We start from the raw sequence: 22,084 nt of genomic DNA on the forward strand, positions 1-22,084 counted from the left end.
ATACTACATCCCCTTCTACATCAGCTGAGGAGTTCTCCTCAGGCATTAGAGACACCCATCATTTCCCTATGAAACTTGCACAGTGAATGCAGGCAGACATCAGAGGCACAGCAGCTTTTCCTACGTCACCTGCATAGCAAGTACCTCACAGACACCTGAGACACACCAGATTGTACTCAGCACTCGCTGCTCAAATACTCTTAGGAACTGATGCCCTGCTTGTTTCATAGCAGTGCAAAGCCAAAAGAGTACAGGCAGGGAAATGGCATTGAATTAAGAAGTGCTTTTACGTTGCTCACCTTCATTTAATATGCCTGCTGAGGGCGTGCACTGGCTCCATAGTGTTGTAAACAAAAAGAAACCCAGCGTAGCAGCATTCGCACAGTTGAGCGAAGTGAAAATTAAATGTTACTCACCGGAGTGACTAACGTACTTGTAGTCCATAGTCCCCGTTCTTCCATACTGTAAGGGCGTCCCTCCTGAGGGACGGGAACAGAACCCTTTTTTACCAGAAAAAACACTTTCCCTTCAAATTTGTATGCGTGCGGAGGGCACAGCCCCAAGAGCGCGGGCTCCATTAACCCCACCCACAGGTGCCACACCTCAGTCCCCTTTGGCGCGTCGGCTGTATTATGTTGAACAACCTCGCTGCTCTTACTTCTCCAAGCAGAGATTTGGAGGGAGATCTTTATCCTCTGCTGGGGCCTCCCTCTCGAATAGCCTCCCTGCCTCACTCCGTCTTGAGCCTGAAGTTCTGGTAACTCCTTTAGACATTCCTCTTTTTCTCTTCCTTCTCTCTCCCTCTGCCCTGCTAACATTTCTCTCGGCTGGTTCCTCCGCTGGTCCTGGTCACCCGCGCCAGTCCCCTTGCACTTGCCTCTGGGCCTTGTACTTGCCTCATCATTACTGCACTTGGTCAATGACCCTTGAGCGTGGCATCTCTTTGCACTTCGCCCAGCTTCTGACTGGGCGCACTTGGTCCCCTCCCCACCCCTGCACCCCTTGCACCTGCCACCCTCTCTCCTGCACCTTTCTGCGCACTTGCACGATCTGAATGCGCCATGCGGTGAAGATCCTCTGTTTTTCCCTCGTCTCCCCCCTAGCATGGTGGTGCCTCAATGCACTTGCAAAAACTGCAGAACCGTCATCAGACCTATTTGCTGTTATCTACAGTTAATTGTATTATATACACTTGTTCCGTGCACCCACTCTAAGAAATTCAAGGGCTCTGAAAGACTGTTTTTTCCCCCTTGTTCCTCCTTGAGCGCATTGAAACACTTGCTTTGTTTATAGGCGCTTTACAAATAAACAATACCATACCATACTCCGGTGAGTAACACTTAATTACTCCTTCGTCCCGTCCCCTTTCCTCTATCCTGTATGAGCAATTACCACCGAGACAATCGTCCTAGGGAGGAGAGCTAAGCGAACAGATTATGCAGTACTGCTTGGCCGAATGCTGCGTCAGCCCTGGCACTGGTATCTAGGCAGTAATGTTTGCAAAAGGCAGATGGGGTGGCCCATGTCGCCGCCCTGATAATCACCTGCCATGGCACATGGCGCTGAAAAGCGACCGCCGCTATCTTGGCCCTGATGGCATGTGTATGCATGCCCCTTGGCGGATCCTTGTGCAGGACTTTGTATGCTTCCTGGATCGCTGCTATCATCCATATAGCTTTGGAAGCTTTGGATGCTTGCTGACCCGGCTTTGAGTCGCCGAATGTGACAAATCCCTTAGTTCTGTCCAGATAGAATTTTAGTGCTCTTTTGACATCTGGGCAGTGAGTCTTTTCCGCCTCTTCCTTGGATTCTAGGAAAAAAGTGGTGAGCAGGATCTCCTCATTAATATGGAAAGAGGAAACCACCTTTGGAAGTAACTTGGGTTGCGTACAGAGCACAACTTTGTCCCGATGAAACCTGGTATAGGGCTCGGAGGCCACTAGGGCCTGGATCCTCTAACCCTGCGTGCTGAAGTGATTCCGACTAGGAGCGCTGTCTTTAGAGTAACCAGTCTGATAGCCACCATCGCCATGGGCTGAAAAGATTTGTGTGCCAGGGCACTGAGCACGACGTAAAGATCCCAGATGGGGTGCAGGCGCTTGACTGGAGGGTACAGTTTGGTCAGACCTGCCAAATGCTTTTTTACGATCGGATTGGCTGAAGAGAAAGCCGCAAGGTAAGTCCGGCAGGTGTCAACCTGGACCCCTGATCTAGCTAAGTGAGCTGAAATGGATAAGACCTGGTCCAGCGTATAAGTCAGTGGATCCACGCCGTTTTCCTTGGACCATAGGCAGAACCTGGTCCATTTGCTTTTGTACTGCTTTCGTGTAGATAGACTTCTTGCTCCCTGTATGATTTCCAGGTTTTCTCGACATAGCTGAGATGTTGAAGAGTTACCTGCGCAGGTACCAGGCTGCTAGCGCTAGCCTCTCCGGATAGGGGTGCAGGACTATTCCCCCCTTGCTGCGCCAGAAGAGTGCCCTTTCTGGGCGAGACGGGCACTTCTGGCTGGGCTGACATCTGACAAAGGTCGGAGAACCACGGCCTTGAAGGCCACCAAGGTGCTATGAGGCGCAACCGCTGGGATTGCCTGATCTTGCTCACTACCTTATGCATGAGCGGTGTGGGGATGGAGGGGGAAATGCATACACCCACATCCGGTCCCAGGGTATCTGAAGCGCATACCAGAGGGAGGTGCAGCCCCTTCCGCCCCAGGATGCATACTGTTGACAAGTCCAGTTGCTCTCTCTCGCAAACAGGTCAATGTCCGGGCCAACCCCATTTGTTGAATACTTCCTGGAGGACTCTCCCATTCAGCTGCCACTTGTAATTGTCGGAGCCCAACCGACTGAGCCTGTCCGCCTCCAGATTGGACACTCCTGGCAGATGGATTGCTTAGAGACATACCTCTTGAGCAATTGCCCACTCCCAGATGCCCAAGGACAACTGGCACAGCAGAGGGGATCTGGTGCCACCCCTGCTTGTTCAGGTAATACATGCAGGTAGAGTTGTCCGTTCGATACACACCGCACCTTGATCACTGGAAGGAAAGACTTGAGTGCGAGCCAGATGGCTATCAATTCCAGGCAATTGATGCGATTCTGCTCGGAGACCATAGCCCATGCATTGCCTGTGGCACTCCACCCCTGGAGAGAGCAGTCTGTAGTAATTGTATGTTGTATTGGAGGCGGTCAAAATGGCCTGCCCTGCAAAATGCAGCTGCAGCCTCCTCCTTCAGAGCCTGGTGTAGGGGATGGCAAGGAGGCATGCCGCTAGCACCCCCAGAAGGTGTTGGTACCACCACACCGTTATTACTGTTCTGCTAAAATGAGCAACTGAAGCCTCGATAGCACCACCTTTTCCTCTGTAAGGAATACCTTCTGCGTATCCCATAGCAGTCCTAAGAACACCAGAGTTTGCGTGCGGCAGAGCTGCGACTTCTGGTAGTTGATCGAAAAGCCCATCTCGAAGAGTGTAGCCATCAGTCTGTCAGGCTGAGGCCCTGACCTGCTCCAGAGAGATGCCTCTGACTAACCAGTCGTCGAGGTAGGGATATACATGCAGACCCTCCGTCATGAGGAGAGCCGGCACAGCGTTCAGGAGTCTTGTGAACACCCTTGGAGCTGAATTTAGACCAAAGTGTAGTACCTTGAATTGAAAATGCAAGCCAATGACCCGGAACCTGAGGAAGGACCAGTGAGGTTGCACTATGGGGACATGTAGATGTGCGTCTTTCAGATCAAGAGAGCACATCCAGTCCCCCCCCACAGCGTCTCGGCTATAATAGCTGGTGTCACCATTTTGAACTTCAGCAAAGGTAGGTGCAGATTGACGAGGGAAAGATCCAGCACCACTCGCAAGCCCGCCTGGTTCTTCTTTTGGCTGGAGAAGATGCAGGCGTAGAAGCCCTGGCCCTGCTGAAGGAGAGGGACCTCCTCCACTGCCTTGCTTGCTCTTCACAAGGGAACGGATCTCCGCCAAGAGTGAGGCTGTTCCAATCTGTGGGGGGCAGGGGAGAACAAGGTGGAGGGGATGGAGGGGGAAGTCGGAAGCCTGTGGAGACTACGGAGATCACCCATGAGTGCAAAAAGCGTGCACGCCAAACTTGACTCTGTAGGGCCAGTCTACCCCTGACTGGGGTGCTGTGGACCAGAAAAAAGCAGTAATTGCTTCTTTGGTTCTGAGGCTGATGGCTGGGAGGGGTACTGGAAGAACCCCTTGTGGGCAGACTTGTGATGTTTCCGCCTATGCTGGCTAGGGGACCTGTCCGATTGTCTGGCTTGGCGGTCCTGGAACCCCTACAAAATGCTGAAAGATCGCCCATGACTGAACGGGATTGGCTCTGAGGGAAGACTTTTGCTGCCGGCTTGGTCAGAATGGCCTGTGATTTGGCCGTCTGCGAGCAGATTTTCTTTTTGTCAGCTCTTCGACCATGGTAGAGTGGAAAAGATTGCCACCCTCTAAGGGTAAATCGAGAATTCTCTGCTGGACGTCCGGGTTGAACCTGGTGGCCTTAAGCCAGGCTGTTCTCCTGCGGTCTGTTAGCCACACAGATGGACCGACCCGTGGTGTCTATGTGGGCCACTGAGGCCTCCATGATATCTTGCGCCACTATTTTAGCCTCAGCAACCCCAGCCGCTTGTTGGTCGGCAGGAATGTCTGGGATAAAGTCTGCAATCTCTCTCTGCAACCTTTGATTGGCGCCGCTAGGATGGCATCGGCGTTGGCTTGCCTTAGATGTAGGCCTGCATTGGAATAGACTTTTTTTTCCGTAGGCCAGTAGCGTTTTCTCCTCTTTGCCAAGCAGTGCTAAAGAGGAATGTTTTGAAGAGGAAGCCTGGGGCTTGGCATTCATGGATGCCGCTGGTATAACTGAGGACAATGGCTGCGGGTGTACTGACAAGAGTATAGTGTCGCCCTCTACCTGCCTGAACTTTGCATCCAGCCTCTTGTTGACTGGTTGCGTAGAGTGTGGCTTGAGCCAACCCTTTTTCGCCAGTGAGTCGACATCTTTCTGCAGCGGGATGCCGGATCTAGCCTCTGCTCTTATGTTGAGCACCTCTGCCAATACTCCCGATTCCTGCTGCTCCTTTTGGGCCTGAGCAATGCCCAGGTATTGGGATAGGCCTGCTATCCTGTCATGAAAAGCACTCACTGAGGAAGGCGTGTCTTGCGCCTCTTCATACGTGTCCTGCTGATCTCCTGCATTGGCCGGGACCCCTGGATCCGTAGGGGGAGTCTTTGCCGGCGCTGAGATCATTGGCACCAGTGTTGATGCCAGAATTACCACAGGAGTAGGTAGAGGCGGTGGAGGCGGAATAGGCTGCATAGGCACCGGCAGAAGTGGTGGTGTGGGAGGCAGCATGTCCTGTATTATGCCCTTCACCATGTTTCCCATCTGCAGGGGCCTCATGAGGGACAAAAATCGCAGGCAGGCTGGGAGCCGCCGCAGGTGAATATGCCAGGCCCTCCCTGAGAGTACATGCCCTCATTGTACCGAGCTCCAGTGAAGGTCGGGTACAATGTGGTCCAGGTGATCAGAGCCATTGGTACCCAGTCCACCCTGGCCCAGGGTTCGCACCTCTGCTGTTCACCCAATTGGCGGGCCTCTCTCCTGGCAGGGGTGCTTTCCTGCCTTTGAGGGTCTGGCCTTGCCGCCATTTTGTCTGCATGCGCTGCCATCTTGTCTGTGCCTTCCGCACATGGGACCGCGTTCGACACCGGCCTGGGCCTGGTGTGCATGGCTGGTCGCATCGGCTCTGCCCTGTGCTTGCCTGGTAGGCTGTTGCCCCTGGGCCATGTGGCCTGTAGTGCTGGTGCTGCGTGAAGGTTCCCCCTCAGACGAGTGTCTGGTACTGGAGCTAGGCCCCTCGGGAAGGAAACCCGGTACCAGAGCCTGTGGTCTCCTTGGCGGTGGAAACGGTAGGGCCCATAGACCCTACACCGTTAGGCGGGCAGCTGCAAGAGCCTTGGCGCCCCTTACGCCGGTGCGAGGGTCCGGGATGGAGTCGTTTCTGCTGTGTGCTTTAGAGACGAGTACGCTTACCTTCTTGGTCTTTCTCCTCACATATTCCCCGATACTCCCCAGCGGAGTCCTGGAGAACAACTCTCTCCACCGCGTGAGCTGTTTTTTGAGGGACCAGGGCGTGAGAGCGTTGCACGCAGAGCAACCTTCCCATCCGTGGTCTTCGCCAAAGCAACAGAGGCAGAGCGTATGCGGATTTGACATGGGGAAGCAACCGTCGCACAACAGACACCTGCTGAAGCTGATAGCAACCCAAATGCCTAGGGGACTGGCTAGGGCACCGCTGGACGATGTTCCCAATTTCTGAAAAGTAGAAAAGAATGTATATTAGGGAAAAAGCATGTGGAATTACGAGGAATGGGGCCTCACCCAGGAGCACTGGTGAAATCTGTCTGCTCCCGTCGATGTGGAAAAGGCGACTGAGATGTGGTGCCAGTGGCCGGGGGTTAAGGGAGACCATGCTCCCGGGGCTCCACTCCAGCGCATATACCAATGTAAAGGGAAAGTGTTTTTTTCTGGTGAAAAAAGGGTTCCATTCCCGTCCCTCGCGAGGGACGCCAATCAGGATGGAGGAAAGGGGGATGAGACGTAGGAGTATGCAAGATGGTCGATTAAAATGTTGAAGTCTTGGTCCGGCACCAAAGGGCCAAATCTAAAAAAGATGAAGCTATTAAAAATAGAATCACAGCCCCTCCATTAATTTACATCTGCAGGTGCAGACCCTCACAGAAAGTCCAGTCAGAGGGGAGGGGTGAAAAGGTTATCTATACGCTTTGAGAACCAGTCACGCAGTGCAGGTGATTTGAGTAGGAGATGGCAGCAAGAGTTGGGAGTGAGTTTGAGAGCAAAGGAGAAGCTTGAAGGGAGAGTGAGAATAGGAGGAGTTTGGAGACAACAGGGGGAGAATTACTTATCTGGTGCGGTTGGTTTGAGACATCAGGAGAGGATTGGTTTGAGACATCAGGTGGCGGTAAATCTGTCATAGTGGGAGGTGGTTGAAGGTGGATATCAGGAGGAGCTGAGAGTTGACACTGAACATAAGAAGAAGGTTGGAGAAAAGGGTCAGGAGAAAGCACAGGAAGCTAGCATGGCCAAAGCTATCACCTAGATGCAAAGCAAAATCGGGAAGGAACGAGAGGGCATTCTTTTCCCCAGGCAGGGGTGTCAGTGAGGCACAATCTGAAGGGGTCAAGCACATGGTGGGGGGAGGAACAGGCACATTGAAAAGAAGCTTCATTATTATCTACTGCTCATGAGATACACACCAACATCTATTGAAACTACAAGGGGAGCCAGAGAACATCATATCCCACTAACAACCATAGACAAGGTGGAAGAAACCCAGTGAAAGTACCTTAAATACTGTGAGTGGCATGGAGGAACGTGGTCCATTGCAAACTTTATAAGGAAATCCTCACACTGTTGAGAAGAGCCTATCCTGACACCTTATCTTCTGTGTTTGAGAACCTTTTGTGTTAAATAAAACCTACCTTAACCCAAGAATAGTTTTTGCCATTTTTTGGACCCCACCTGGCTATATGACAACAGGCACCGAAATGTTATGTGAAAAGAACGGAAAATCATACTGCACAGGCTGTAGTATATGGGACTTTACGAGGGGCAGGGTACTATGATGAGAAGTTTGTAAAAATGACATAAAAATGAAATAATAAAATGAAAAAAAGACTTGTTTTTGGTTGTTTCACAAACTTTGATGCATTTAATTTCTATTCAAACCATCCTTCGGAGCCTTCATAGTTATTGCGTAATCCATGGTTGCCTTCACGGGAGCACCCAGTCAGCAGGGGAATTGGGTTGGGAAGATTTAAGAGCACTTCACACTTGTGGGGGAATGGGGTGAGCAGGGAGGGTTTTAAATAACAATTCCTATCAGACAGTACACTTAGGTTGTCAGCTAACTAGACTGTAGATCCGGATTCTTCAAACTGTCAGGCTGGACCATTAGGAGGCTCAAAGGATATCCGGGGTGTTTGGGGTTAAGAGGTTTTTGTCACTGCGTTTAATAAGAAATATGAGCAGTTCTGGCATTTGGGGGGGCTTATTAGACACCAGTATTTGTTCTCAAGGAGGAGACTGATCATTGAAAGGGAAACCACCTCTCTAGATACTCGATTCTCTTTGGGCTTTGACACCCCGCTTACATGTTGTGGAGCAATAGAAGCACAACTCCCATTAAACAGTACACTTAACATTTTATTTAGGCTAAATATTCACTGGGGTGTGGCAGAACCAAAACCCCCATCCAGCACTTTATTTGTTGTAACTGTACCTGCTGTGGTTCACATACTTCCCTTATGGTGACAGCATACCGTGAGGCTTAGTGTTTCTTGGCGAGTTCATCCAGTCCAGCACCTCACCTGTTGTCAAATCTCAGGTCTGTAAGCAGACCACAGCTGGTTACGTCTTTTCCACTGGGGCCCCTTGTTCTGTACATCTCTCAGGCTCATTCGCATGCCCTCCTTCGTCTGCTTGTTGTTGGACTCTGCAGCAGGACCTTTCTTCTCTGCACGGCAGCAGCTTCCCACTTTGGGTGTTTCTCTGTTCTCTACTTCCAGGGATTCAATTTGAAAGCATCTGCTTTACACGTTCTCTCCGCAGGGGTGTGGCTAGGTCTGGAAAAGATCAGTTGCTGAGCTAATGTCGGGACTGCCGCGACTCGGGGCTAGCTTTCCTTTTGGTTGTAGCCCCTGAGCGTCTGAAGCTCAGGGGCTACAACCAAAAGATCCATGGCTATAGCCCCCCCCGCAAACCTCCTCTAGCGACGTCTCTGTTGACACTCTGCCTGCAGCCGCCAACCTTTCTCAGCACCTTGGTTCGCTTCCAGTTGCGTCATGGTTCTCCTCCTTATCAGAGTGTGTTTTTTCAATCTCCACAGACCACATATCCACCAACCTGATTAGGAAAAAAGTCTCTGCTTGGGGTCAGTTTGGGCTTCCTAGGCAAAGTCACTTTCCCACAGTGAATACAAGATAGTATGTTGGAAGACAACTACACTGGAATGATTGTTCGCAGAGTGAGGAAGGACAGATGATGCCATTCGTGCTAGTTTTACCGAGTGCCTAGTAACAAACGCAACAAGGACTAAGGGGACCCTGGCAAGCTCCAATTTTTAAAGATGCCTTTTTCCCCCTCCCCCAACTTTTACATCCCTCCCCTTTTCGTTGACTGTTATATCAGAGAGGCTTGCAACAGCAAATGGATCTTTAGAGAAGTACACAGATACTTGCAGCCCCTCTGATCCAGTTGCAGGAGAAGAGAACGCTGTCGCTTCTGAGGTTATGCATTAGGTCCAGACTCGAGAGTGGTCTTCCTGCAATCATTTAAAATTATTATGTTAGTCAAGGGCTGCAGATGAGGCAGCAAGGATTGCAAATCCTGAAGGGGTCTCTGCGCCCAATGTAGCTGATCAAACTAAGTTAGTATACCAGAGCTGCAAACTTCCTGGAGGCAGCAAGAGTAAGGAGTGAGTTTGAGAGCAGAGAAGGGGTTTGAAGGGAGAGTGGAGAAAGGAAGCAGCTGACGACAAGAGGGGGAGGTTGGTTTGAGTCATCAGGAGGTAGGTTTGTGATACCGGGAGGAGGTTGGAGGTAGATATCGGGTCGAGCGGACAGTTGAACATCAGAAGAAGGTTGGAGAGAAGGGTCAGGAGATAGCGCAGGAAGTGAGCAAGGTCATAGCTATATAGGTCACATACATGCAAACATACATAGCAAAATCGGGAAGGAACGAGAGGGAATGCTGGGACCAATGCACGAGTAGGGGTGAGATCTGAAGGGGTCAAGCCCACAGTGGGAGGAGTAACAAGCATGTGGCATGGCATTGAGAGGAAGCAGGACAAGAACAGGAGTAGAGAGATAGGGAAGAAGGAAGAAGTCCCGTCTCTAAGAGGGGTAGGAGCCCTAATCCTTAAACCCGCTTGTGGAAACTGGTGAAGGCAAACCCAGCTGGATCTGTCCTGAAGTTGTAGAAAACCAGAGTTAGTATGTCAGAGCTGCAAACTTCCCAGAGGCATTATATGAGGGGCAGCCCCTCCCAAAGAGGATGCATGCCCTGTGCTAAGCAATAGCATGTTTCTCACAAAAGAGCTGGTCAACTCCTTTGCTAGCAGGACACTATATGAATGCTTGTATGCAGGCGAACGGAGAAGTGAAGCAAAAGCCAATCCTCCATACTTGGATCAAAAGAAACAACATCCAGCATTGTGCGAGCTGCTGCTGCTGTAATCTGTGAGGCTGGAACACGGGCAGTAGTAGCAATAACAAAGTCAAATGCGGGTGATGGAAAATGGCTGTGGTCAGGTGCCCCTCAAGCCCCAATTCCCTTGCGGACCATCAAATGTGAGCCATATTCTCCGGGCTGCGTTGGAGCCGAACAGGAGAGGAGCTCCAGAGAACAAATGTGCAGCGTAGGCTCCTGCCTGTGATCCAGGAAAACATTGAGCCCAGAACTGTACCTGCGAAGCAAAGGCATGAGCAAGCAGCAGGGAGAGAGGCACAAATACCTGCATGGCCTGGCAGAGGTCAGGCTGCAAGGAACAAGGGCCTGGCGCCGCAGGGACCAAACACAAAGCCATGCTGAAGTCAGGACTCCCACCGGAGGTCTAAATGGCCACCGATCATTTCATAATCAGGGACTAGCACTGGACTGAAACAGGAGGGATTATTCATGAGTTCAACCAATGTTGAACCTCTTTACAAAGAGCTAATCGAAACAGCCTTTAAGTTTTAAATAACAGACTGAGCCAACCGACGGGGGCTATACATTTGAGAATCACAGCCTCAAGGGCAGGAAGCGTTGTGAGTGTGGAGGATGGTGCATACTTCGAGAACTGGGTGTGGAAGCCATGCACAGCAGGAGATGGGCTGCAGCAGAAGGAGTGACCAGGACCAGGCAAAAAGGCTCAGACGGGCCAAGTGGGAAGTGCTTTAAGATCACTGGGACTGCAAGCTGCTCTGGCCAAACCTGAGGAAAGACCTCAGGACTTGAAGCCCCCTTTGCTCTGAAGGGCACCATATGCCTTGTGAGTGTGAGGGGAACTTTATCCCCTATATAGAAAGCACAGGGGTAAGACGAGAGGGCCCGTTATCCCTTATATAGGGAAATGAAGAGGGAGAGAGAGAAGGAGAGGCGTGAGAGACCCATTTAGAAAGATAGTGAGGGCCTTCTCCGACTCTCATAGTGACATGGGGAACTCTATCCCAGATCACAAAGCAATCTGCCAGAGACTATCCTTCTAGTGTGTATTGCAAATAGCATGCAGAGCGCTATACACCTGTTAAGGGTACTGGGAAAGCAAGCCTCTGGGCGCTACATCCCTAAGACTGTAAGCCAAGAAGCACTGGGCACTATATCCCTGAGAACGTGGTTTTCGTTAGAGTACCTGGGGAGGCCAGTCTCCCCACCGCCACATGAAATGAGTATTGCGAACAATGTACTGTGTATCCAATGTAGACACTGTCGAGATATTCCAGGAGGGATACCCTTTTATGTTCTGGAGAAAACCATGGGATCCATAGAAGTATATCCCAAATTCATCCTACTTGTGGCGTGGAGTCATGAAGATTACAAAGCACTATGTGCCACAGACTGTGTAAGAGAGAAACAAACCAAAGGGAGACCAGTATCCCTGCTAGGCTTGGAGCTTTGACAACTTATTTTTATTTTTTTAAACATTTTTATTAACTTTTACAACAATCAAACACACAAAAACAAACTTAGCAGTACATGTTATCCATTTTTAATATTTCGTATCGTATTAAACTGTACCGCTGTCTACCCTTTACCCTCCCCCTTAACTTGAGCCTACTCCATTTCACCTTCCTCCATTACATCCTCTCGGGGTGTTCCCTCTTCTGTGCTTTGAGAGATATCATCTTCGCTTAAGCATACCTGGGTGGACCCAAACAATGTGGCCACTAGGTGCCTCCAGGCCGTCAATGCATCCGCCTCTTCCTCCCCCCCTTTATTGGCTGCTTCAGTTCATACCACTGTTTCGGTTTCAGCCCACTTCTTGTGGTCATTCCACCAAACCTCCACCTTAGGCCTGTTGCACGCTTTCCACCCCATGGCAATCCTGCACTTAGCCAGTATGTAAGCTAGGTCCTTAGGTTTGCTCATATGCTTTAGCCTGCGTGGTCTGGAAAACCCTCCCAGTATACATGCCCACACCGACTCCACACCTAACGTGATCCCCTTTTCCATCAAGCAGTGGGCCACTTCTTTCCAGAATATACTGATTTCTGGGCATGCCCAGAACATGTGGGTCATTTCCGCATTCACTTCTCCACATTTGGGGCATGATTGTATGTTTGCATTTTTAAATCGGGCTATCCTCTGGGGGGTCATGTACGCTCTATGAGTTATATATAGCTGGATTTGTTAAAACCTTGCATTTCTAGACACCTTCTTATGGTACCTTTGGGCTCTCTCCCACAGCCCATCATTCATACCTTCCCCCACTTCCCCTTCCCACTCCCGTTTTAGCTGGGTCACCTCTTTCCCAACCCTGCTCATCAGTAGTTCATCGATATGGGAACCTTCGTGCCCTCCCTCTGCGATTTCATAGATAGTTTCAATGGTTGTGTCTGGTAGGTCTTCCAGCACTATTTCAGACCATGTTTCTTTCACCCGTCGTACCAGCCTGGTATATGTAATGTATTGCCCTTGATGTAGGCCCGTTTCCCCTATCAATGCGTTAAATTCCAGTATCTTCCCATCTTGCTATATGTCTCCCATTGTTGCAATACCCACCGATTCCCAATGCCTGCGTATCGTCGTTCTCAACTGCACATCCCCTTTGGTTAGTGCCACTAATCGAAATCTGCAGGGAGCATGGAGTCAGGTTCGCCATGGCCTGGCAGGCCTTCTGCCACGTTTGCCATCCCAATTTCAGCATTCTTGGCCTTCCCTTTAGCTCCGATTTGGGCAACCATATCCATTCTTTCAAGAAGAATGGGGTACACTGATACCTCAGCAGTCTGGACTCCGCCGTTAGGTCTTCCGATAGCCATTTGGCCACATATTGTAGTTGGCTGGCCAAATGATAGATCTCAAAATTGGGGAGTTTGATGCCTCCTTTATCATACGTATTTTGCAGCTTCCACAGGGCTATTCTATTCCTAGTATTGTGCCAGATGAAGCCTCTACATATGCTCTGGAGTTTGGTAAAGAATCTTTTAGGTATCATGTATGGTATATTTCCAAAGAAGTGTAGCAGTCTTGGTAATACAATCATTTTCAACAGGGCCGCCCTCCCTACCATAGCCAGAGGGAGCTTAGACCAGAACCTCATACTGTTCTCAACGTTTGTTCTTGCCTTATCTGTGTTGTGTGTGTGTTCATTCTCCACTGTGTGGTAGATATCAATCCCTAGGTATCTAAAGGTTTTGGTCTCCCAGAGTATTTGTAGTATGTGTAGATATTCCAGCAGGATCCCTTTATATCTTCCCAGGGGGAATATGCACGATTTTTTGGGGTTGACCGCGATGCCCGATAGCAACGCAAATCGCTCCATTACTTCTAGGATGTATTGCAAGTTTTCCTCCGGGTATCTTAAATATAACAACATATTGTCTGCATACAACGATATTAGGTGTGGCCCTCCTTTCATGAAGATCCCCACTTCTTCGTACTGTTGTCTGAGATATAGCGCTAGGGGTTCTAATGCAAGGATATATAATATCGGGGACCAGGGGCACCCCTGTCTGGTACCTCTACTGAGTTGCCACCTTTCCGAAATAACCGCTCCTGTCTTGACTCCGGCCAGTGGTGAACTGTACAACAGTTTGACCCATTTTAGATACTCAGGTCCTATACCGTATCCCTGTAAGGCCGCTATCAACAACGGCTATTTTACCGAGTCGAAGGCCTTCACTGCGTCCAATGAAACTTGCGACTTCTTGCGCCTCCCCTTCTGTCTGCTCTATGACACGGTGAAGCCTCCTGAGATTGTCTGATATGCTTCTATGTGGAACGTAACCCGTTTGGTCAGGGTGTATGATTTTCCTTTGACCCGTCTCAGTCTACCGGTCAATACGGCCGTGAGTATTTTACTGTCCTGATTCAGCATGGATAGCGGTCTATACGATCTGCAGTCCATGCTCGGTTTGGTGGGTTTGAGAATCGGGATGATCATCGCCTATCTTAAGGATTCTGGCAACGTTCCAATTTCGAAAGCTTCATTTAACATGGCCAATAATGAGGGAAGCACTTCTGTCTTATATGGTTTATAGAACTCTCTAGGGAGTCCGTCCGCCCCCGGGGCTTTGCAAGTGGGCAATTCCTCGATCACTGCTTCCAATTCCTCTAATGTGATAGGAGTCTCTAAGTCTTCTTTCTCTTCAGCACTCAATTTGGGTAGGCCAATATCTTCTAGTGTTTCCGCTATCTCGTTGCCTTTTCCTTCATCTGTATCTCCATACAATACTTTATAAAACCAGAGGAACCCTTCATTCACTCCCTTTTGGGTATCGAGTGTCTGCCCTTTCTCCCCTTGTATAGCTCTAATCGTCTGTCGTGGTGTTTCACTTTTATATAGCCATGCAAGCAACCTCCATGGTTTGTCTCCGCCGGCGTGCTGCTAACGGTTTACAGTATTCGCCTCGTCTAGGGAGCCACCTCCACTGCGCGTGGCAGCCTCAAGTTCTTCCTCTGCCTTCTTCAGTTCTTGCAATATGCCCCACTTTAGTCCTTTAGATTTAGCTACCGCTGACCCCCTCACCACCAATTTGAATGCCTCCCATAGGTTGCCAGCTGACTTTACGCTACCAGTATTATTTTCGAAATACTCGACAACCTCCCTCCTCAGATCCTCTCTAAACGCTGTGTCCTTTTGCTTCTGCTCTCAGCCGCCACGTAGGAATTCTGGCTCTAGGGGCTTGATACTGCCATGTTAGGACCAGCGGTGAGTGGTCTGAAAGGATTCTCGCTTTATATTCAGTCTGCACTATCTTTCCTATCATTTCCGGGGAGGAACATGTAATCCAACCGTGTATACAGATTATGTGGGGCCGAGTAATGTCTATCGTGTGGGTGGTGTAACCTCCAGATGTCTTCCAGCTTAAAGTCTCTCACCAAGGCCTGCAAGGTTCTAGCTGCAGGGGTGGGTTTGTCCAATTTCCCATCGGACCTGTCCATTCTGGGATTTAGCGTACAGTTGAAATCACCTCCCCATATGACCTAAGCCCCCCACCATGCCCCTCCCCCCTCCCCCCCCACCCCCCCAAGTATGGGCTTAGTTTACTATATAAGGTCTTGAAGTAGGCCACAGTATCCTGGTTCGGGGCACACGTGTTGATAATACACACTTCTCTGTTTTCTATTAGTCCCCATACTGTCACCAGCCTCCCGTCCGTTTCCACCGCGGATTGTAGCAGCTGAAAGGGGTCATGTGGTGCCACCCAGGTAATTACCCCCCTAGCATATGCCAGGTATGTTGCTCCCACAGTGGTCCCTTTTCATTTCTTTCCTATCACCTCTTGTTTTTGTTTTGTGAGGTGGGTTTCTTGTAGTAGGGCAATATCTATGTTCTGCCTCCTCAGGTACATCATAATTTTATTCCTCTTCAAATAACTATTTAACCCCCTGACATTCCAGGTGACTATCGTAAGGTCCCCCATCATTATCCATTCCCAGTTCCGCTCTTGTCCCCTTTCACCTCCTGTATCTTGCGCTTCGGCGCATGGATGCATGCTCGTTCCCTTGTTAAAACCACAGAACACCCTCCAACTCCCTCCACACCCTCCACCCTTCCCATACCCAACTGTTGCCCAGCTCCATCCCTGGATCTCAGGCCTTCCCGCATTTAGTACCTATTTGGCAACACCGATACTAGGGACCCAGCAGGGGGTTACCGCACTATCGGCAACCCGACTAAACTATCTATAGGGGTGTAGGAGCGAGTCCACCGTGTCTCCTGTTATTATGCCTCATTAATCTATGCTTGTTTAATTCTGTGTGCGCAGCCCCCCAGCCCGTTACTTCTAAGTCTGCATTGCCCTATCTTATATTCAAGTCCCAATGTCTCAGTTTATACAGCACCTCAGCTTCTGGGATCATGCCTCATTTTTCCATTCAGTCCTCTTTCTGGCTGTCTGTTCCCAACAAGCAATTCTGGGCATCCAACCACTCCGTCGCATCCTCAGGGGTCTCGAAAACAGGGCCCTGTTTTTGTGAAGCACTTTCAATTTCGCCGGGTACATCAGCATGTATCTGTAGCCTGCTTCACGCAGTCTTTTCTTTACTGTTCCATAGTTCAGTCGCCGTCTTTGCACCAAAAGTGTATAATCTAGATATGCTGTGATAGACGCGGATGCCCTTTGTATAGTGCCTCCCTTCCGGAGGTGTTCCAGAATCTTCTCCGTCTCTGTAATTCAGTATCTTGGGAATTATTGGCCTCGGAGGGGCCCCAGGCGGAGGTTTTCTTGTAAGGGCTCTGTGTGCTCTCTCCACCACGAACCCTTGAGTGAGTGTCCCTCCTCCTATTTCCTGAAGCAGCATTGTCTCGACATAGTCCGTTGGGTTAGGTCCTTCCTCGCCCTCCGGAAGGCCCACTATGTGTATGTTATTCCTTCGGGCGCGTCCTTCGGCTTCCTCTGCTCTATTCTCCCGGTTGCTTACTTGTTGCTTCAGTACATGAATCTCTGAGGCGTGGGATGTGCGAGCAACCGTATTTATGGTCACTTCTTTCTCCAGCTCGCCTGTGCGCTCTGCTGTTGCTCGTGCGTCTCGTCTGAGAAGGTTGACGTCCTCCTGTACTGCGCCCACTTTAAGCTCCAGTGTCGCCTTAAATTCAGCCATGGCTGCCTCTAGTTTCGTTTCCCACGTAGCTTTCAAGTCCGCAATTGCATCCAGGATCTATTGATCATTGCGTGTTGGGGTTGTGTCTATTTGCGGATTCCTGTCTTTATTCCTGGTCCCCTCCGATGGCTGTGGGGTCTTTGTGAATTCCTCCAGTGTGGATTGCTTTTCTTTAATCTTGGGAGGTTTGGATGCCAACACGATGACTCTGTTTGTTCTAGTTCAGAATAGCTAGGGTCTGATGTCTATTAGTTACCCTATGGAACCCTGACGGTCTCCGGGGCCGAAGACGCAACCAGGGAGGGTTGGGATGTGCTCCTCCGTATTGTGGGCATATTACTGCTGTGGTTATGTCATGTCGTTTCCTTCCCTGACCGATGACATTTTCGGGGGAAGCCTTTCTGGGGGGCAGGGGTACCCCGTTTCCTCTGGTTCACTTCAGGGCAACTCTGTGATTATTTAGTGCAGGGCACTAAGGGGCCGCTTGGGATATTGTGTGGCACGAGCAAGCTTGCTCTTTCACTGTCCAGATAGCATCCGAGCTAAGTGTGTCCCGTGCTGTCTCTATGTTTTAACCGTTGTTCTTTATGGATTGCTGGCCCGCGGGCATGTGTGTGTGCCCCCTTGTCAGTGTTGCTTGGTTTTGCCCCTGTCACGCACCGTACATCCTTATTTCCATATGCAGGTGGTTCATGGGCTCCGTTTGTTTCGCCCGTGTGGTGCTGTTCAAGCCCGTGTCACCAGCAGGCAGGGTCTCAGGAGTCTGTGGGTGCAGCACAAGGGGCCAGTTCACTGTGTCACTGGGCGCCTGCCAAGCACCTCCTTATTGCCGCCGGCGCCTCTCAGCTGCGTCAGTGCTCTGCCACAGTCAGCAGTCGCTGGTTGTAGTGGCATTCAATGGCGCATTTACGTATTGCTGCGCTCTGGTCTCCCGGTGTCAATCCAGGGCTGACCGCTCTTCAATGCAGTTGCATCACCCACAGGTCATCATCCTGGAGCTCGGCATTCATGTATTCATTGTGCTTCCAGTGTTTGGTGCATTGCATTCAATATCTGCAGTGCTGCACGTGTCTTTTGTCTTTCTATGCTTCTTGGTGCTCAGCACTGGGCCCCTACATGGATCGCTACCTCTGATTTCGCCTCATATGTATCATGGGCGTATAATTGTTTTGTGGCCCCCGCACTCCAAGGGCTTTCTATTATATGCGTCCACCACTGGCACAGACCGTTGTTGGCCAGCTGTTCACACATACGTTTCTGCCCGCATGTGTGGCTCCGAAGCCTTTGTTCTCTGCGGTGTGTGTAGGCAGATCGCGTGTCAGGGCTCCTTGGTACAGCGCCCGCCGGCACACCGCAATGACTTCTCCCCTGGCCGCTCTTTGTTGGAGTTTGGTCTACTGCGTGCAACAATGACTCGCCGCAGTATCGTGCAACAATGTAGCGGCCTTCGTGTCTCGAGAGCTTGCCGAGTCCTGGCGTTCTCAGGCACCCGAGTGCTGCAGTTCTTCAGCGGGCACACTCATCTTGTCGTGCACTGTACAGCGGGGCACCGTTCGTGTCCAGCCCATCTTATCAGTGCTTTCCTTTGTTATCGGGCTGCCGCCATTTTGGCTTTTCGTTTGCCGATCTGGTCCTTCATTCTAAGACTCATAACTTCTATCCTGCTTCGCGGTTTAACACTGTAGGAGGTCTGATGCCAGCCTTTCACGTTCCGACGGCTGCCGGTCTATTTAGATGCTTCCTCAGTCGTAATTGATCGTCGCATACTTCAGGATCATTATAGGATGGTCAGGGGCTCACAGGAAACACAGCCTACTCCATGGCTGTCAGGCCACGCCCCCTTCGAGCATTGACAACTTATGCTGACAGCATTTGCTTAAATTTGCTCTGAGACACAAATATGCTTCTGTGCTATTAAAAGTGGGACTGAATGCTTGTGAAAAGTGGCATTGTTTGTTTTGTTAAGAATGTTATGGCCAAAATCCCCACCAAACAATGGATTAATTTGTGAAGGTAAACAAAATCCTTTAAAAAATGTACACGGCTATTTGAGTAATTCACAAGTAAAGTATAGTTTACTTCTTTTGTAGCATGATATTTTAGTCACAGAATCCATAACAAGAAGCTGCATACTTATTTCAGGCAACGTGGCACGTCCCACAGACACAGCCAAGGCGCAGAATAGACAATCGTCCTCTCCACTTCCATTCTGCTGGAATCTTCCTTCCCTGGTGGTGGGAGAAAGGGGTGGACAGGAGGATATTTGTTGTTCCCCAACAAGTTTTTTGGACACCTGTTAGTAACCCTGATAGACCTGATTAGGCTTATGAACCTGCCAGACTACTTAATTCGATCAGTTCACTTGTGTTGCTCTATACATTTATTTTAGTATTGCTGCACATTGCAACCTTCTGCTTGTTCTTTGATCTACTCTGCACGCTTGTTCTGTCTCAGTCTATTGCCTGACTGCTGGGCTACCTGCTTCATTAGCATCCTCGGTAGGGGGGGCCAGCCAAACAGGAGGCACAGAACGCAGGCTGACACTGCAAGTGTTAGCCCGTGTTCCAAGCCGCTTGATGGCTGGTTCCCCCACCCACCATCTTGCTCCCACCGACCATGCTTTTTTTCCTCAATCCCACTTACCTAATTGCTGCGGTGGCAAGTCCCGCTGCTGCAGCTCCTGTCCCGTCCTGTATGGCCCGCCATGGAAATGGAAGGGCTGCCCACCTTCCCATTACATGTCAGCAATGTTGGTATAGTATTTTCTCTCCATGAACGTGACACCACTTTCGATAAAAAAAATATATATATAAGAATTAGCACTCGTAGCAGACTACACAGGTGCTAATGGCGATATACCCCTCGGTGGCCGGCCGACCCAGTAGGTAACAGCCCACCACTCCATATTCCCTCATTATTGCTCAGATTCATTCGTCCCTGCTTTCGACCATACAGCTACTCCTGGTTATTCACCTGAATGAACCCTTACATTTGTATCAATCATTGCAGGTACGTCTTACTTTCCCCCGGGATAGCTGTTTTCAGAGACCCAGCTATGGTCGTGAGACATTGACTGGTCCGCCTTTCTTCATCCTGGACCAGGATTGCTAGCTTAATGTGTCAGATTAGTTTCCTTCTGCATTCCGTCAGATAGGTCCTTCAGGACTCCTGTTTCGTTTTGGCTGAGGCCTCTTGCACCCAATGGGACAGGCATCACCCAGTGTCTATGGACTCAGGAACAACAATACATGGAAGGGTATATTTTGACTTTTGGGAGGCACCTTGCTCACGCCAAGGTACAGTTGGTTGATATGATATAAAATATGATATTTTATTTGTATCTCGCCCATACACAAGTGTTTCAGAGTTACTAGTGTTGTACAATATTGGCTCATGACAGAGGTGGTATTGTATTGAATTATTTCTAGTTGTATTCTTTGTAGTCGAGTAAGAGAGATCAGTAGTGTTTTAGCTGGTTCATCGAGGTTAAGGTGTGTTTGGACATTCTTCGAGGTCTGCCCTGACTGTATTGTATTGTATAATTATATAGTGCCTATACACAGGCAAGTATTTCAAAGCGCTCAAGGAGGATGGGAACACAGGGAAATACAACAGTCGCTCAGAGCCCTTGAACATATGAGACTATAATAGTCTGCACAGGCAGAGTAAGTGCATAAAATACATTTAAACATTATGGGGATTTACCAAATAGGCCTGGCAGCGATTCTGAAATGTTAACAGTACAATAAGGGTGAAGACAGGGAGAAACAGACAGGTGATCTTCAGGCATAGTGCGTAAGGATTGAGCAAGTACCCAGAGGGTAAAAGGGCGGGAAAAGTCAAGTGCACCCGGTCCGTTGAGACTGGTGTAAGTGCAGAGAGAGCGCTCTTTTGGGTTGGTATTGAATTATATCAAGGCCAATCAAGGGAACTGTTAAGGAAACGTGGCATTACATGGTGGCATATGATACAGGTTGACAAAGAAGATATACAAGTTAATAACCAAGTATCATTGGTCATCGTTTGCGTGACCTGTAATGGGCGAACCGTGTGGTTCAACACCTAGACAGTGAGCCGCCCTCTTGTTTTAGAACAAATCAAGGGAAACCATGAGCATCATAAAGTGTGACGGATAGCTCGGCTTGAGAAAAAGCCAAGAGAAGCCAGGAGACAAAGGCTGTGTGATATAAGTGTTGAAGTAAAATAAATCATCTGTTTCAACTGTTTACGAAGCCCCAAGGACTATAAAGTGAAACTGGAAGTATCATTGAAAGTGAAGAGACTTGAATTGTGCTGGACCTGGGAAAGGGAACCCTGAGATATCCTGGAATTGTGTTGCACTTGGGGAAGGGAACACCATGACATTTTGTGGAACTATTTGAACTTGGGGAAAGGGAAGTTGAAAACAAGCCAGAGCTGGAAGAAGCTCAGAACTTTATTTTGAAGTTTCTTTAGGTAGGAAATCCCACCTTAGCATAGGGCAAGTTAACCCATACTCCATCCTGACATATCAAGGTATAAGATAAGCAGTGTCGAATAGCAATTTGCTATGCAATTCTGTATGTTTGCTAATTAAATTGACAATTCTGTAGCAAAGTTAACTATTTAAGTTACCCTGTTCATTAAAAGCACTGATCACCCTGAAAGGTCAAAGGGGCTAATGTAGAGAGAGTGCAATAGTAATCATCTCCTTCACTCTTAAGTGCCAAAGGCCTGTGTGGGAGTGGTAGGCAAAATTATTTTACTTTTTCAAACAATTGAAAACCAGAAGTAATCTGGATGATACTTTAAAAATAGGCATACAATTCCATTCCTAACATTTTTAGTTGTTGCATAATGCAGTACTACAGTATTGCTTCTGTATTGCGCTGCATTGTCTCCAGGATTTACAGTAAAATTTAGGTTAGTGTATCTAAATCTCAGTGTCAACTAGATTGTTTTTGGAGGGGAAGATGCATCACATTGATGAGTGAACACTTTTGAAAATGTACACGATCACAAGGAAAACTGCTTTTAATGTCAAATCTAGTCCTGTGACCTGACCTGCTGGTTGCATTTATCTGTGCAACTGATGCTCAATGCATGAGCGGTTTTATACCAGTTCTCCTGAAAAAGTGAGATGTCAGAAAACTACAATATTCCACCTAGTTGGACCAGTTCTCTGCCTGCTATGCCATCTATTCTGCTTAGTCTTACTTTATTTCCTCCTCCATAATGAATACAAAAGGTTAACTAGATGTT

The 22,084-nt window shown here is 49.2% G+C and overlaps 1 protein-coding gene across 2 annotated transcripts in view; it reads right to left on the reverse strand.

The window, feature by feature from the left end:
- The window catches only part of INTS9 (integrator complex subunit 9), a 1,072,683-nt gene that overhangs the window by 157,865 nt on the left and 892,734 nt on the right, over positions 1 to 22,084 (reverse strand). The window lies entirely within an intron of this gene.

The sequence above is a fragment of the Ambystoma mexicanum genome, chromosome 4p, assembly GCF_040938575.1.
Source record: "Ambystoma mexicanum isolate Mex_15411 chromosome 4p, UKY_AmexF1_1, whole genome shotgun sequence".
NCBI classification, from domain to species: domain Eukaryota; kingdom Metazoa; phylum Chordata; class Amphibia; order Caudata; family Ambystomatidae; genus Ambystoma; species Ambystoma mexicanum.